Here is a 19,214-nt window from a genome sequence, read left to right on the forward strand (position 1 = left end):
CTAATCTATATTATTTACACCAAACCACAAATTCTGTCCCATAAATGCAGCTGTGAAGTAAAGCCTCTTTCAACTTGTGTAGAATCATCAGGTGTTGTTGTGAATAAGGAAACCCCTCCCACTTTCATAGTTAACCAGGAAGAAATCTGAGACTGACACACCTGTTGATCTACAGTTTTAGATCACATCTGATCTGAAGCTCATTCGACTGAAGAACACTGAATAATTTGTTCATGATTAGGACAATAATATTTTGGATGCACATTATTGAAATGCTCTGCTGTGAATGTGAAACTCTTTGATTTAAAAACAGAATACTGAGTGTTAAAACGTGATTAGTAAACTGAAAGTGAAACTTTGAAGAAGGATTTTGACGTGTGATTCAGAAAATGGCATCTACATCTTTTTCTGAGGAGGATTTCTCTTGTCCTGTGTGCTGTGATGTTTTTAAAAATCCTGTTGTCCTGTCCTGTAGTCACAGTGTGTGTGAAGAGTGTATTCAGTAGTTTTGGGAAAGTAAAGGATCTAAAGAATGTCCAGTTTGCAGAAGTAGATCAACATTAGATCATCCTCCATTAAATCGGGTTTTGAAGAACTTGTGTGAGACTTTCTTACAGGAGAGAAGTCAAAGATCTTCATCAGGATGTGAAGCAGTCTGCAGTCTTCATGAAGAAAAACTCAAACTCTTCTGTCTCGATGATCAACAGCCGGTGTGTTTTGTGTGTCGAGATTCCAGAACACACACAAATGACAAATTCTGTCCTGTAGATGAAGCTGTCATCGATAATAATGACAATTATATGACAGATCAATTATATTCAAAACATTTATCAAAACAGCATAACTTGCAGCATACATTATAATTGCATATATGAACAAATAATTACAGACAGTAACGTCTCTGTTACTGTTGTAACCTCCGTTTCCTGATGGAGGGAATGAGATGTTGTGTCGATGAAGTGACACTAAGGGTCAATCTTGAGAGCACAAAACACCTTCAGATCTTTGAGAAAAGGCCAATGAGGATTGGCAAGTTGAATTTGCATGCACTCCTCCCTGACATATGAGTTTAAAAGGGAGTCCAGCAGCCAAGTTCATTCAGGTTTTGCACTAAGGAGCCGAGACAAGGTCCCGGCCGTTACAGTGGTAAAGTTCTGTCTGTGGCAAGAGGGACACATTGTCTCGTTCCCTCCATCAGGGAACGGAGATTTAAGGATCTACTCAGAGCATCTAAAGCTCTGTGTGCGATCCAACAAATGTGCAATGCGCGGACCAGACACAGCATTGATAAAGCTGGGTTTGCCTTCTCCGGGGAGCCGCACTTATAGGCTCACCACTTGATCCCTAAAACGGGTCGTGGGAATCTTGGGCACGTAGCCCGGTCGGAGTCTCAGGATCACGAAAGAGTCTTCCGGACCGAACTCTAGGCACTCTTTGCTGAACGCTTGCAGGTCCCCGGCCCTCTTGATGGAAATGAGTGTGGTCAGGAGGGCAGTCTTCAGAGAGACTGCCTTTAACTCAACTGACTCGAGGGGCTCAAAGGGGGCTCAGAGGTCCCATGAGGGAAAGAGGCACGTTCTAGGGGGGTTCAGCCTCCTGGCGCCTCTCAGGAACCATGATCACCTTGAACCATGTTGTGGTATGCCGCAACTTCTGCCCCAACTTCTCTTGCAGGAAGGCAAGCACTGACCCGACTGCACAGCTCTGGTGGTTTTCATATTGGGAAGAACACCATTTAGCAAAGATACGCCACCTCAGGGAGTAGAGCAGCCTTGTAGAAGGGGCTCTGGCCTGGGTGGTCATGTTAACCACAGCGGGAAGTAGACCAGTTAGGCCCACCATGTCCTGTCCAGGGACCAGACATGGAGATTCTGCTCCTCGTACTTCCTGGCCTTGCACAGAAACTGTGCTGAGGGGAGCTCCCGTCAAGACATACCAGAGTGGACAGTGGGAGGATTCCTGGGAGGCAAACAGGTCTACCTGTGCCCTGCCGAATCTACTTCAGATCAGCTGGACCGCCTGAGGGTGGAGCCTCCACTCTCTTCTGAGCGTTACCTGCCGTGACAGAGCATCTGCTGTGACATTGAGGTCGCCCGGAATGTGAGTGGCATGCAGCGAGTTGTGACATGAGACGGGAGTGTATACCAACTTGATGGTTTATGTAGGCCACCGTCGAGGTGTTGTCCGTCCGGACCAACACGTGCTTGCCCTGAATCAACAGCCGTAGCCTCCGCAGGGTGAGCAGTACCACCAGCAACTCGAGGCAGTTGATGTGCCAACGCAGGTGAGGTCCTGTCCAGGAGAACACGGCGCCCCAGCCGGTCTTAGAGGTGTCCGTTGTAACCACAATGTGCCTGGACACTTGATGTATGGGGATTCCTGCCCGCAAGAACACAAGATCGGTCCAAGGGCTGAAAAGACAGCGAGCCGCAGGCTTTAGAGCCACGAGAGGTGTGCTGTGGCGCCATGCATGCCTTGGGACTCAGGTCGGTAGCCAGTGCTGTAGCGGTCTCATATGCATCAACCCGAGCGGCGTGCCCATCGCTGAGGATGCCATATGCCCCAGGAGCCTCTGCAAGTCCATCAGTGGGACCGACATTTTCTGCCTGTATACGTTTAGGCAGTTCAGCACCGACTGCACGCGCTCCTTTTGTGAGGCATCATTGACACCAAATCTAACTCTATGCCTAGAAAAGAGATGCTCTGAACCTGGGAGAGCTTGCTCTTTTCCCAGTTGACCTGAAGCCCTAAATGGCTGAGGTGCGTGAGCACCAGGTCCCTGTGTGCACACAGTAACTCTCAAGAGTGTGCTAGAATCAGCTAGTCTTCGAGGTAGTTCTGTATGCGTATGCCCACTTCCCTTAGTGGGGCAAGGGTAGCCTCCGCGACCTTCGTGAAGACGTGGGGGGACATGGATAAGCCGAAGGGGAGGACCTTGTACTGATACGCCTGACCGTTGAACGCGAACTTTAGGAAGGGTCTGTGTCGAGGTAAAATCGAGATGTGAAAGTATGTGTCCTTCAGGGCTACCGCCGTGAACCAATGGTGGATGCCGGATGCATGACAAAATTTGCTTCTGTGACAGCATCTTAAACGGCCGGCTGAGAAGCATTGCTCTCATGCGGGGGGGCTATATACCATGAGTGAGTAGTGGACTCGAGCTGGGACGGATCCGGCTGGGTCGGTGCAGGGGTACGCCCTTAGAGAATAGACGGGGTACGCACTCTTGAGCCGTGCCGGGGCAAGATGTGCTGTATGGCCTCTGTCTGTTGCTTCACCGCCAAGAACTGCTGGGCGAAATCCTCGACGGTGTCGCCAAAGAGGATGACCTGGGAGATGGGGGTATTAAGGAAGCGTGCCTTGTCTGCCTCCCTCATCTCAGCCAGTTTCAGTCATAGGTGGCGCTCCTGGACCACGAGCATGGACATCGTCTGCCCGATGGCTTCAGAACTACCCTCAAGCAGATCTCTTAGCACCTTGGCCTGATGGACTTGTAGAAGGGCAATGGCATGCCTGACCGGCAGCGCTGTAGGCTTTCATCGCCAGAGACAGCGATGAAAGGGATTGCTGGCCGATCCCGCCAGATGGCGGCGGGCACAGGTGTGCCGCGATCGACTTATCCACCTGGGGAATCGTTGCATAACCCTCGGCCGCCCCACTGTCTAGGGTAGTGAGGGCGGACAAGCCGAAGGACTTGGTCCGGGCAGCAAAAGGTGCCCTCCACGACCGCGTCAGCTTATCATGCACCTCCGGGAATAATGGAAGTTGGGGGGGTGGAGGATGAGGCCGTGAGCGGCGCGCCAACCCGATAAATTAATCATCCAGCCGTGAGTGATCAGGGGCACACCTGGCTGCGCTTTGGGGTTAGGGTTAAGCAGAGTAGGCCCATTGTGAGCCCACAGTATGCCCACACTTTGAACCCGGACCCAGCAAACATGCTCCATTGGGGCCCGAATGGGGCCATTGTGGGCAGCCCACTGTGGGCCCAGATACCGGCGCGAAATGCGGGGCACGTGTGGGCACCACACTATGGGACCCGGGTGGGGGGCCCCAGTGGTACACCCCAAAGTGTGGGCTGACTGTGGGCAGGCCCACAGTAAGTAGAGTGGGCCCACAGCAAACCCCTTAGGGGCCCATGTGGGGCCACTGTGGGCAGCCTATTGTGGGCCCAAATACCGGCATGAAATGTGGGGCACGCGTGGGCCCCACACTATGGGGTCCAGGTGGGGCCCTAGTGGGACAACCCAAATTAGAGTGGGCCCTCATGTGGGCTGGATGTGGGCACACTGTGTGTGTAGGTGCAAAGTTTGAGCACACGGAGTGTGGGTACTTTACTATATACAGAACAATTGCACTTGTTAAAGGTAGCAGCAAGAAATCGAGGGTCATGTTTTTTTTAAATAATTTATTTACAGACATTAATAATAATTATAATTAATAATAATACATTGAGATTTATTTTTAACCAGCAATAAAAAAAAGCAATAGAGCAGTTTAAAACAGCAATAAACACACAAAAACAGAACCACAGAATACTTAAAACACATATGAAAGTAAATTGAAAACCATCCCCTCAGTAGGTATTTCCCTCACTGCAGTTCTGGCCCTTCCTTGCCTTCCCCCATCTCTGTCCCTTGCATTACAGAGCCACGTTTTTATGGACGCTTCCACCTCGCATGCAGTGGCTTGGCTGCTTTTTGTCACAGTGAGAAAGGATCAATTGAAATACAAATGTTAAAAACAAAATAAGGGTTGTTCAAGTACTGTTACGCCATTTCAACCTCCTTTGCAATTTGACGAGGATTACTGGCTACAGGAAACATGGAGATAGATCAAACATTGTTCATTTACTGTACATTTACACCTGACTACTGATAAAACTATCTGTAAAACTGCATTTTTAAATCTTAAAAATATATCTAAATTACGTCATATGCTCTCTATGAAAAATGCAAAACAATCTGTATTGTAAAAAGCACTATATAAATAAAGGTGACTTGACTTAACATTCTGGGTGTCCTTTAAACAGCACATTCAGGGCTTTTCAGAGATACCAAATGTTTGGAGGTTTCACCATGACAACAACTCCTTGGTATTTAGTCCTGTGACAAAGAAGTCAATTACTTAACATAAGTTTTACTAAACATGTATGAAGTTAAGATTTTATAAGAAGTCTTGTGCTCACCAAGGCTGCATTTATTTCATCAAACGGTACAGTAAAAATTGTGAAATATTATTACAATTGATCAATGTTGAAAACTGTTTTTGCTGCTTAACATTTTTGTAGAAATGTATACTTTTTTCAGTTTAATAAACAGCATTTACTAATTTTATTAAAGAATTTATTGAATAGAAATCTTTTGTAACTTTATAAATGTCTTCTGTCACTTTTGATCAATTTAATGCATCCTTGATGAATAAAAATATGAATATCTGTCTTTTTTAATCTTACCACATCATTGTTCCACAAAAATGTTAAGCAGCACAACTGAAATGTTTCTTGAGCAGCAAATAAGCATATTAAAATGATTTCTGAAGGATCATGTGTCTGAAGACTGGAGTAATGATGCTGAATATATATATATATTTTTTTATATTATAACATTTCTTTTAAAAAAAATGTTTAATTATTTTTAAATATATTAAAATAGAACATTTATATTAATTTGTTACATTTTCAACTATTACTGTTTTTTTTATTTTTGATTAAATAAAGCGTTGGTGAGCATAAGAAACTTTTGACAGGTACTCTAGATACTAGGCTATATAATGTATACATTTTATATATCATTTATATTAACAAATTACAAAATGGAGAATAGAATAGAATGATCTCGAGTGATATAAATGTAAAGTATGTAATAATATATAGCAATCTTATAATTGTATATTTTAATAACAACAGATACAATAACATTTATTTGAATATTTATACATTATATTTAATATTATGTTACGAATCTATGAGAGAGAACTCAAGCGCAGAATGAGTGTTAACAGGTTTTATTGAAAGACAGTTGACAAGATGAGAGATGGTGGGTGAGGAGGTGATAACAGTCCAAAACACAATGTCAGGCTGAGAGGGTGGCAGTTGAGACTGTAAAAAAATTTACGTAAAATCAACAGTAACTTACTGGCAACAAATATCCAGCAAGCTTCAGTATTTTATTCCACGGTAAAATTACTGTACAGCAGTTTGACTACAGCAGTTCACAGCATACTGTATAATAACTTACAGTATATTTATACTGTAAAATTAATTACAGTTCTTGTTTTTGCACTGTATTTTAGAATACTGTTACTATGCAGTGTAATTGATTATGGTAGTTTTTATATTTACATATATACACAGAGATGGGCACAAATACATCAAAAAGTATTTAATTACAAATTACAAATACTTACTCATCAAATGTATATAAATACAACACAAAATACTGCTGTGATAAAAGTATTTAATTAAAATACAAGTAATTTGTAATTTAAAAGTACAAACAAAATGTACTTCAAGTGCGAGAGTAACTGTGGAGTTTAATACAAGTAAGAGTATAGAACATCGGAATATCGCCGTTAAGTGTATCATTTCGTCTGCCACTAGGTGGCGAATTCCGAGAGTCCGAATATCGTATGCAATGGAAAGGCCAAGGTTTGCATTTTGACAATTTAGTGTGTAGACTATCCTGGCAGTTCCCCGCCAAACAGCAGTTCATCAACCACTCAGATTTCAGCTACACACTCACATACACATGTAGGCCTACACGTTGTTTTAATATTACCATCATTAATGATTTAAATATCATCCGCACCTGACCCACCCGCAATTAATCAGAATGTTCTTTTTTTTACCTGACCCACCCGCAAATATAACTGCGATCCACGCTTCACTAGACAGCACGTCACTCTTTAGCTAGCAAGTCAATTCACAATTTCTAGCTATTTGCACCAATCTTCTTTCCTATAATGACATTCAGTGGACAATATCTGATGGTATATTTTACTAGATACTTTACCTAAAGCAGTTTGTCTGAGCACAAAAGCAGCTTCTTTACTTAATTGCATCCTGTTCAACTTGAAATTATTAACTAACATTAACAGCAAACTTTAAATAGTATTTGGCTAACTGGATCTGAATGATTGCGTTACAAAGCTATCAAATTTACCACCGATTATCATCTTCACATTTGGGGTGAAACATTTAGAAATACACATCTTTAAGATATTGAATAAAAAAATAAAAACTACATCTCACCTGGCTGGTTCTTGCTGGTAGTGCCCCGTCCTCAAAGGCTCAGGTTGAAATGGAAAATTCGAGTGACGGCTGCACAGTTTAGATTATTGTTTGCCAGGTGTATATCCCGTGCGATTCCGCTCTTTATGTAATTAAGTGTGTTAATAGAAAGCAAAATAATAATAATAAAAAAAACATCATGGGAATTGATTTTATCTATTTTACAGCCATGATGATTGGATGGGACTACATCTCCCACCCAAAAAATTGTAGGCTATACCATATGAGATTAGTTGGGTTTGTGACAAAATCTGGCAACCATAAAGACATGCAATTAAAAAACACCCACATAAAATATTTAACTTTTTAAAAAAAATTTTACTAAAAATTTTACTATTTTTAACTATATGCTAAATGTGGGTTGCCCACAGTAAATCCTCATGTGGGTCCAAATGGGCAAAACTGCTATGGGCCCCGAATGGGCTAACCCACTGGGGGCCGTGTGGGTTTTCTGTGGGCAAACCCACTGTGGGTTGCCCACAGTAAATCCTCATGTGGGCCCAAATGGGCAAAACGACTATAGGCCCTGCATGGACTAACCCACTGGGGGCCTGTCTGGGTTTTCTGTAGGCAAGCCCACAGTGGGCTTGCCCACAGAATGCCCACTTGGGGCCCCAAAGGGTTTGCCCTTGCCCACACTGTCCCACATAAAACCCACACTTACCCACAGTGGGCCCGCACTGGCATGTTTGCTGGGGAGTGGGAGAGCCCAGACCCAGCCCAAAGTGTGGGCATACCGTGGGCATGTTATGGGCCCACAATGGGCTCCACTGGGGGCCCATTCTTCTTAGTGTTGGCAGCCCACATTCATCCCACACTTTTGGGCTCATAGTATGAGGTCCACACATTTCATGCCAGTACCAGGGCACACAATGGGCTGCCCACTTTGGGCCCACATTTTCTGCCTGCAGTGGCCCCACACAGGCCCCAAATGGGCATGTTTGCTTCATCTAGGCTGAGATCAACAAGAGGCAGGCAGAGCTACTAGGTGAGACAGTGGCGTCATCAGGCTGGAACGACAGGTAGAGCTGTTTATCATCTGTGTAGCAATGGTGGGAGAAGCCATAACCCCTTAATGATAGGTCCATGTGATGTAGTGTAGATCGAAAAGAGGAGTGGTAAATTACCACTGGTGTGACTTGGACACCTCTCCTCTCCAGGTTGAAGTAAAGCCTCTTTCTACTTGTGTAGAATCATCAGGTGTTGTTGCGAATAAGGAAACCCCTCCCACTTTCATAGTTAACCAGGAAGAAATCTGAGACTGAAACACCAGTTGATCTACAGTTTTAGATCACGTCTGACCTGAAGCTCATTCGACTGAAGAACACGGAATAATTTGTTCACGATTAGGACAATAATATTTTGGATGCACATTATTGAAATGCTCTGCTGTGAATGTGAAACTCTTTGATTTAAAAACAGAATACTGAGTGTTAAAACATGATTAGTAAACTGAAAGTGAAACTTTGAAGAAGGATTTTGACGTGTGACTCAGAAAATGGCATCTACATCTTTTTCTGAGGAGGATTTCTCTTGTCCTGTGTGCTGTGATGTTGTTAAAAATCCTGTTGTCCTGTCCTGTAGTCACAGTGTGTGTGAAGAGTATACTCAGAAGTTTTGGGAAAGTAAAGGATCTAAAGAATGTCCAGTTTGCAGAAGTTTGCAGGGGCGGGCGGAGGGCCTGACACTTGCGGCGACCCGGGAAAGCATGGCAGTGAGTTCCGCATCCGCCTCAGACCGGGCTGCCACACACGGAGGTGGCAGTCCAGTCGAGTCTTCAGCATCCGTCACCGCTAGGACGCCCTCCGATGCAGTGATCGACATCTCATCCGGGTCTTGGGCTCCGGGAGAGACATTGGGCTGGCACTGAGTTGAGCTGCCTGTCTCATCCCAGAGATGGACGGAGGCCACGAGCGCGCAGCGGGGTGGGCAGCCCACGGGGAATTACCCGGTGGGACCGTGCCCAGTGAAGCCCACGAAACGTCTCCAGCATCAGCCACATAGGCGCCATACCCATGGGTAGGAGGGTCGAGAAGGGGGACGGCTGAAGAGGCGCTCCCTATGAAGGAGAGCCGCTCTCGTAAAGTGGCCATGGTCATGTTCTCTCATTGAGAAGAAGAACCATCCACGAATGCTTCGTCAATGTGACATTGGCCCAAACACGTGAGGCAGTGTTCATGACCATCAGAGGCAGAGAGGTAACGACCACATCCAGGAACTGCATAGAGACGGAATGGCATCTTTAAAAAGACACGTCTTTAAAAATAAGTTCAACGTTACACTCGTTTAGAGAAAACAAACTCTTTCAGGAGCGCTGTCGAAAGGCCCAGGGGTGTAGCCTGTAGTGGAGTGCAGAGATGAGAGAGAGACCACTGGAAAGTGCCGTAGATCCAACAGCAACGCACTGAGAGGGAAGGTGAATGAGTGAGCAGACGACTTCAGCTTGCTGTAGTGCGACCGCTCGGTTCTGAAGAAGAAATCTGAATGAACTTGCCTGCTGGCCTCCCTTTTATACCCGTATGTCAGGGGGGAGTGGCATGCAAATTCAACTCGCCAATTCTCATTGGCCTTTTCTCAAAGATCTGAAGGTGTTTCAGGCTCTCAAGATTGACCCCTAGTGTCACTTCATCGACACAACGTTGAGTGAGTGACAGAAGGGGAAGTTAAGATTATTCTGGTCAAACTCATAATGAAGCAGAACAGGGCTGGAAAGTAAGAACTCTTTATATTAACATGTCCATTTCTTTCAGGAGAAACTCAAAACTGCACTAAAACACTTACAGGAGAAACTGAGAATATTTGAGGAGTTTAAACAGAATTTGGGTCAAACTGCAGAACATATTAAGGTTTGAATTAAACTCTGTAATTAAAGTAATTATTTTTTGGAAGTGTATATTGATATACAGTTTGACCATCAGATCTTTCTCTGAAATGTCTTTTGTTTCAGTTTCAGGCTCGACACACAGAGAGGAAGATTAATGAGGAGTTTGAGAAACTTCACCAGTTTCTACATGATGAAGAGGCCGCCAGAATAACAGCACTGAGAGAGGAAGAGGAGCAGAAGAGTCAGATGATGAAGGAGAAGATTGAGAAGATGAGCAGACAGATTTCATCTCTTTCACACACAATCAGAGTCATAGAGGAGCAGATGACAGCTGAAGATCTTTCATTCCTACAGGTGGAAACAATGAACATTTATACAACTTCAATATTCATTATACTGGAGACAAATGTCAGTTTCAAACATTCAAAGCAAATTCAGTTTGGATGAATAATCTGTGTTCTTTCTTTTTACAGAACTTGAAGAGCACAATGGAAAGGTTTGTATTGTGTTTCCTGTTTCTCTCTCGGTTCTGAACCCAAATCAACACGACTGACTCCTGAATGTTTTTCAGAACCCAGTGTACACCAGCAGATCCAGAGAACATTTCAGGAGTTCTGATCAATGTCCCAAAACATCTGAGCAACCTGAAGTTCACTGTGATACAGAAGATGCAGGAAAATGTTCAATACAGTGAGTTGAGAATACAACAATGAATTCATAATGATCATTTGTGTTATTTGATGTGTGTTTGAGTGTGTATCTGTCCTCTCTCTTCAGCTCCAGTGACTTTGGACCCCAACACTGCTGACTGTAATCTCACTGTGTCTGATGATCTGATCAGTGTGAGATTCAGTGAAGAGGAACAGCTGCTTCCTGATAATACTGAGAGATTTGATGTGTATTTAAGTGTGTTTTGGGTTCAGAGGGTTTTAATTCAGGGATTCACTGTTGGGATGTTCAGGTTGGAGACTCTACAGGCTGGTTTTTGGGTGTGATGACAGAATCTGCTCAGAGGAAGAATGACATATTCTCCAGGAGTGGACTCTGGTGTGTGGGGTTTAATGATGATGTATATGATGCATTCATTTCACCTGATAAAGGATCTCATGTCTCAGTGAAAGAGAAACTCCAGAGAATCAGAGTTCAGCTGGACTGTGACAGAGGAAAACTGTCATTCTCTGATCCTCTCACTAACACACACATACACACTTTCACACACACGTTTACTGAGAGAATATTTCCATGGTTCGGTGTTTACTGTGACATTTCTCCTCTGATGATCTTACAGTGAACTCCTCTGAAAAAAGACTTGAGGATGAAATTACAGATTAAACTTGTATCTACAAAAGTTGAGTTTCTGTAGAAGACAGACTAATCAAATGTGTGTTTGTAGCATCAGCTGTTAATTCATTTATTCTGACATGTTTTAATGCTTTTTAATGATGCTGGCTAAGATGTGAATTCATATGTGAGATCAGTGATTTACTGAACATCTTAATAATGTGATCTCGGGTTGTTATTGATCATTATATGATAGAACAGTTGAGCTGGACTGTGACAGATAACACACACACACACACGCGTTTATTAAGAGTGTATTTCTATTGTTCAGTGTTGTTCGTGACATTTCTTCTCTATTGATCTTACCAGAGAACTCCTAAAAAAGAAAAAAGAAAGTCTTAAATGAGTCTCTAAAGCACAAAGTCAGAATAAGTTTGTTTTGTCTATTAATTTCTTCACTTGTCTTTTCTGCTGTTAGAATACAAATAATGAAATCACACTTTCATTCATGGTTGAAAAATAAATAATAAATAAATAATTGTGGTTGAAGAAATGAGAATATCATTCAGCTGCAATTCATATTTTCAGTGTTACAAACAAACAATATTTGTGTGTGTGAGTGAGAGTGTGTGTTCATCAGTGGCTGAATTAAATCTGGATTACAGTTGTCCGTGTTTTGTTTGTCTGTTATTAATAGTGTCAGAGAAACAATTTAAAGTGTTTTCAAGTCACCTGACATTGTTTTAAATAAATAAACAAAACAACAGTTAACAGATAAAAATAAAGTAAAATACATCTATAAAAGCAAACATGTAATTCTTATTACTTGAAATAGAGGGGTTTTAGTTGTAGACACTAATTCGGATTGATTCGAAACGCTGCAGACAGTCGGTCAGAACTGTGTGTGATGACACTTATTTGCAGAGAATCACCAGGCAGTTTCCAAGTTCTTTCAATGACTTTACTGAGATTCACTTCGTTGGGCATACATATGTATGGTTCTGTAACAAATTAACATAGTAAATAAACTTAGTACACATTCTTATTCACAACATAAATACCCAATTGAATATATAACAATACCTTGTAAGTCTACATAGACTATCAGAACAAAAGGTAATAATAAAGTAGGTAAATTACACTGTTGGGTGGTTATTCTTAATTTGCCCACAGGGTGGCGCCACCAAACCATAAATAGCGTCTATCTAAACATCAGTAGACGTGAACGTTGCGCAACTAACTGACCATTACAAAAATCTTCAACACAATTCCTTGAATTGCATGTAATCATCATTAAACAATAATAATAATATGCAATAGAGATTCAAACATACAGTGAAACAGTCCTCAGACACTCATAACATTCTAGCTTGAATATTAATGAAGGTACAATGTCGCTAGTTTTATGCTATGATGCATCAAAGCAAACAACTAATTAAGAACAGAAAGTCCACTTGCACTTACTTTATATGCACGCACACCATATCCCATATCCCTAAAACTCAAAGTACTACCAAAGAACAGTAATTAAACTAACTAGAGTGAAGTTAGCGAACTGTTCACTCTAACTTGCAATATTGCATCTGCTCAATGCTCTCGTTGGGTTTTCACTTCAGACACGTGAGGCTGCAGTAACAAGCAATCTGATTGGTCAGAATTCTCTATCACGTCTGAGAATACCTGGGCCTTTTGAACAGCCGCCCCCGAATTCAGTGATTGAATTCGCCCATTTCACAAAAGGTTGACTTATAACATCAGTCCTCATCAGGTAAAGCTGGAAGGTGGATAAGTCGAGCTACAGGTCGTGTATACATCCTTCCTTTAACCTCCACATTGGCTGACCTTACTCTGCCATCTGTGCCCGGGAATGCTTGGGTGATCTTTCCTACTGGCCAAAGGGCCCGTGGTAATTGAGGATCGACGATCATGACCACATCACCAACCTGTAAAGCCTCTTTCTCTGATCTCCACTTTTGCCGGGCTTGGAGACTAGGTAGATAATACTTTAAGAAATGCCTCCAGAAGTGATCCGCCAGCAGTTGGCTGTGTCGCCAGCGCCGTTGACTCAGTGCCTCGGACTCCTGATAGACCACCTGGGGCAAGGATGCGTCCCGCCGTCCTATGAGGAAGCAATTGGGGGTAATTGGGTCAGGGTCAGCTATGTCTGAAGATGTGTAACCAAGTGGTTTTGAGTTGAGGATCCCTTCAATCTCAATTAAGACTGTTCTTAGCACTTCTCCAGTAACACTCTGTGCACCAATAGTAACTCGGAGGGCTGTTTTGATTGAGCGGATCTCTCTTTCCCAGCATCCTCCGAAGTGAGGCGCTCCTGGAGGATTGAAGACAAACTTGATTTGCTGATTAGCAAGGTGATTCTGTAGCTCATGATGCAGAGCAGCGAAGGATTCATTCAACTCTCGTTCTCCCCCTTTGAAATTGGTTCCCTGGTCACATAACAACTCATAGGGTTTCCCACGGCGAGCGACAAAGCGTCTCAAGGCCATCAAGAACGAGTCTGAGTCGATGCTAGCTAGAACATCGAGATGGACAGCTCTGGTGGTCAGACACTTAAACACTATGCCCCACCTTTTTTCATTACGGCGTCCAATCTTGATTAGAAAAGGTCCAAAACAGTCCATGCCAGTTGAGTAGAAAGCTGGTTTGAAAATTTGCTGTCTGGCGAGAGGCAGGTCTGCCATACGGGGTGCTTCTGGGCGTCCTCTCCATTTCCTGCACTCCACACAGTGCCGTTGATGTCGCCGGACTGCTTCACGACCTCTTAATATCCAGTAGGTCCTCCTTATTTCAGCGAACACTCGTTCTGGTCCAGGGTGGTGCAATCTCCCATCGTAATCCTTAATGATTAGTCTGGTGATAGGATTTTGAGGTTCAAGGACGATTGGATGGACAGCATCCATTTCCAGCTCATTACAATGGCGCAAGCGCCCACCTACTCTGATCAACCCTGAAGCAGTATCAAATTCAGGGGACAGAGAAGCCAATCTGCTTGTGGCTAAAACTGGCTTGCCTGATTTCAGCTGGTTTACCTCAGAAGGGAAGGACTCAATCTGTGCTTGACAAAGTATTGTTTGCTCGATATCTCGTAGTGTGTCAGCGCATGCAGTGTGTGCTGCCCCATGAAGATGCTGGCAACAAGCCTCTATGAACTCTGTTAATGTTTCATACTGTTGGGGGTTTGGCAAGGGTGTAGTTGTTGTTGTTGCCAACCCACAGAATGCAGACTGCCTTAACTCACTGTTTTGCTCTTCAAGGTGCAAGGATGGTTGTTCAGGCCAGCTCTCTGGTGGCAGTTTGAGGAATGGAGGTCCCTGATTCCACTGACTCCCTTCTATTAAATCACAAAGAGGTTTGCCTCGAGTTATATCATCTGCTGGGTTATCTCCAGATCGTACATATTTCCAGGTAGCAGATGCTGTTAGTTCTTGAATTTCCGCCACTCTCGTCCCCACAAAAACCTTGTAACGGCATGAGCTGGATAACAACCAAGTAAGCACTGTTGTGGAGTCTGACCAGAGTGTAACAGAATGGATAAAGATAGTGAGCTCTGTAGAGAGGAGCTTAGAGAGCTGTGCACCACTCAGAGCCGCACATAGCTCAAGGCGGGGTATGGACTGTTGCTTTCGGGGGGCAACGCGAGATCTAGCGGCCAGGAATGCAACTTCCACTTCACCTTTAGTGTTTTCTGTCCGCAGATAAGCCACTGAACCATATGCCTGTTCTGACGCATCGCAGAACACATGAATTTCATGTTTGCAGATCAGGAGATCCAGATGTGGGCTGGAATAACACCTGGGCAGAGATATATTCTCTAAATAACTCAACTCTTTTTCCCATGAGTACCATGAGGCAAGTAGATCCTCTGGCAACTGTGGATCATCCCAGTCACGCTTTTTGTCCCACAGGCGTTGCACCAATATCTTTGCCCTGGTGGTGTAAGGGATAATATAACCAAGAGGATCATACTGTCTTGCCAGAACGCTGTAGATGTTACGCATTGTCACTGTAGAACAGCTTGTAGCTCGGTGCTTGTATCGCAAAGTGTCAGATTGACAATGCCAATGCAATCCAAGTGTTGATTCATGGACATTTTGGTGGCCCTGACTTAGCCAAAGATCACAATTATTGGATATTGCTTCAGGGGGAAGGTGATTGATTACTGATGGACAATTGCTTGCCCACTGGCGCAACTCAAAGCCTCCAGCAGCCAGGAGTGTACAGAGCTGGTTAACCAAGTCTTTAGCAGCTTCTTTGGAGGTAAGACTATGTAGACAATTGTCAACATAAAAAGACGTTTCAATGACCTCTCTGACCTTGTCCCCAGGCTTACTGTGATCTATAACATGCCTTTGCAGCGCATAAGTGGCACAACAGGGACTACATGTCGTGCCAAAGGGTAGCACCTGCCACTGGTACACTTCTGCAGGTTGCTCTGACTTTAGATCCCTCCACAGGAACCGGAGTAAAGACATGTCATCAGGGAGCAGCCTCACCTGATGAAACATCCCACGAATGTCGCTGCTTATGGCTATGGAGTGCTCACGGAAGCGGAGTAACACAGCCAACAGAGATGGGCCCAATGTAGGACCAGGTAAGAGAAGTTCATTTAGGTTGTGACCCCCATACTGGAATGAACAGTTGTAGACGACCCGGTTTTTACCGTTATGCTGTACCATATGGTGGGGGATGTACCACGAATCTTTTGAACTATCAACTTCAACTGATTCTAATTTCACCACATATCCAGCATCCTTCAGCTTTGCAATCTCAGCTTTGTAGGCCGAAGCCTGCACAGGGTTTTTTAATAGCTTCCGCTCAGTACTTCTTAGTTGTGGGAGAACTGCTTCTTTAGGCATGCACAGATGTGGCATGTTCTGCATCCGAAGGAGTGGTGTGGCATAACGCATTACTCCATCAATGGAAACTCTCAATGTTTTCTCCTCTAGAATTCTGACAGCTTCCTGATCCATCTTGGATCGCATCACCACCTTCTCACTGCGGTAAGGTAACACATCCATCTGCCATAATTTTTCAACCTGTGCAAATAATTCTGCATTTGGGGAGATAGTAGTAAAGAAGCATTGGTGAGTGTTAAGCCCATGTTTGAGCTCATGTGTGGGGCCTTGAAGCATCCAGCCGAGACGAGTCTTGACTGCAGCTGGTCCACCTGGTGGACCTAGGCGGACAGGCTCAATTGGCGTAATTAAATGAGGGCAGTCAGAGCCAATCAGCAATACAGGCCGCACTTTGTCTAGCTGCTGCAGCGGGAGTCCTGCTAGATGTCGGTACTTCTTCTGCAAGGAAGCCACCGGGTAGGAATGTTCAGCAAGACCAAGCCTCTCAGCTGTAAAGGCACCTTGAATAAGAAATTTCTTATGTGGGTTGGAGACTGGAGACACTTCAAAGGAAACAGCTGCCCCATGAAGCACCTGCTGATCCTGTTTTACTGTTCGCAGTATCAGGTCTTCTGGATGTCCTTTGAGGTTTAGCTGCTGTGCTGCGGCATGGAGGAGAATGGTTCTCTCAGACCCATCATCCAACACTGCATACACTTCAATGGATTTATTCCCATTTGTGATGACAACTTTACTCAATTTTAGGAGAACCTTACGGCTGTAGACAGGACGATCTACATATAGGATATCTTTTGTGGTGCTCACCAGGCAGGAGTTTTCTCTGGTTTCAGACTCATTACCGGTATCCGCAACTCGCTCATTCACATCATGCAATATTAGTAGATGTTTCCTGTTGCATGTCTTGCAGAGGGCTTTCAAGGTGCATTTAGATGCATGATGGCTACGGCCACAGCGCCAGCAGCGATTATTCTTGCGGATCCATGCCTCTTTTTGTTTCCTAGAAAGTTCTTTGAAATTCTCACATCCATTAAGGAAATGATTGGCGTTCTCACAATAAGGGCAGTATGCATGTAACTTTCCTCTGTAGCTATTTGGGCTATGCTTTGTCTCTGAAGCAGTCATTTTGGGTTCACTGTCCATGACAGATTTCTCAGTACCCAACAGGATTGAGGTGGATTTCCCAGAGAACCTCTGATTGCGGTGGTCTTCCCTTCTCTTAGTTGTCTGGTTAGGAGCATAACTACTTATTCTGGAACTATCATCTTGAACTTGGAGCTCATACTCCAACCAATCAGCGAAATCAAAGAGAGTGGGAATGGTTACTCTGTATGGATGTATATACCTCTTAAAACTAGTCTTCAGATCATGAGGAAGTTTACTTTGTAACCTTGACACATGTGAACCACATTCCAATTCAACGGTTCCTTCAGATCCTAGCTGCTCCAACATGCTCACCAAAGAGCGCACGCGTAGTGCGAACAGCTTAAATGCCTTCACGTCTCCCGCTCGGATGCTGGGACCATCGATGACTTCAGCAATGTTCTGTAGAACCAGCATGTGGGGCTGACCATACATCTTTACAAGAGCTTGCATGGTGTCTGTGTAGGGGTGTGTCGAGTTACAGTAGGAGTCTGCCACTAACAATGCCTCTTCTAACTTTAAATGATCAGTGAGAATCTGATATTTGAAACGCTCTGTGGCTTCCTCCGGGAGGATATTTTCTAAAGCCATTCGAAGCCTTGAGAACTGTCTTGGATCTGACGATGTCAAGGTGGGTATAGTAGGCTTAGGTCCTCTGTATATCCTCTCCTGATGGTGTGACATTTCAGCTCTTGGTGTAAACTCAGATTGTCGTGGTAGGCGGTACTCTCTCTCACCCGGAAAGGGTTGGTGCCCTGATCTGGCGGTATACTTATCATAATGAGTGGCTTCAGCTGACTGTTCTGTGTGAGTATAGTACCTCTGTGGAAGGACATGACAGCCTGTGTCAATATGCATCTGTTCATCTTGTTTAGGTGTAAGGGTGAAGCTGCTCATCTGGTCAGTCAACTGCGCAATCTGTACAGATCTGGGTTGCCGTATATCTTTAGAATGCATGGCAGGAATACTTGTGCATGGTGGAGGCTGACGACAGGTGATTCGTGGCACATTGGTACGAGGGGCTGGTATAGGAGTCACTGATCTGTTGGAAGTCTCCATACTTCTAGTTATGTTTTGGATTTCATGCTTTAGTGTGGCATTCTCTGCTTTAAGCCCTTGTAAGGCTTTCAAAATCTCTGGCATATAGTGAATGTGACTGCGAAGCACATCATTCTCATGCTGCACATCCTCCAGTGTTTCTTGCCATTCATCCTGTAGAACCAGATCACTTATGTATGAAGGCTGACTTTTTGGCGAGGACGCTCTGGATATATTTTCTGAATTCAATGGAGCATCTTCAATTTCAGTTTCACTGAGACAAGGATTTGGTAGTGATCTCCGCACATGGTCTGATCCATGAACCTGATAATCTGCTAGATATGCAGGTACTCTTAGCTGTCGTCTGGGTCGGACAACAGGAGGATCTGACTCAGAATGGGACATCATCTCTGCAGTGATTCGCCGATCCGGCTCGAAGGACCAATTGAAATAGAGGGGTTTTAGTTGTAGACACTAATTCAGATTGATTCGAAACGCTGCAGACAGTCGGTCAGAACTGTGTGTGATGACACTTATTTGCAGAGAATCACCAGGCAGTTTCCAAGTTCTTTCAATGACTTTACTGAGATTCACTTCGTTGGGCATACATATGTATGGTTCTGTAACAAATTAACATAGTAAATAAACTTAGTACACATTCTTATTCACAACATAAATACCCAATTGAATATATAACAATACCTTGTAAGTCTACATAGACTATCAGAACAAAAGGTAATAATAAAGTAGGTAAATTACACTGTTGGGT

General features: G+C 43.9%; 1 pseudogene; it reads left to right on the plus strand.

The window, feature by feature from the left end:
- Window positions 1-250: 250 nt before the first annotated feature.
- Window positions 251-12,016, plus strand: LOC127628631 (E3 ubiquitin-protein ligase TRIM39-like; annotated as a pseudogene).
- The last annotated feature ends 7,198 nt before the right edge of the window (window positions 12,017-19,214 follow it).

This window comes from Xyrauchen texanus, chromosome 35 (genome assembly GCF_025860055.1).
Source record: "Xyrauchen texanus isolate HMW12.3.18 chromosome 35, RBS_HiC_50CHRs, whole genome shotgun sequence".
Classification (NCBI taxonomy): Eukaryota; Metazoa; Chordata; class Actinopteri; order Cypriniformes; family Catostomidae; genus Xyrauchen; species Xyrauchen texanus.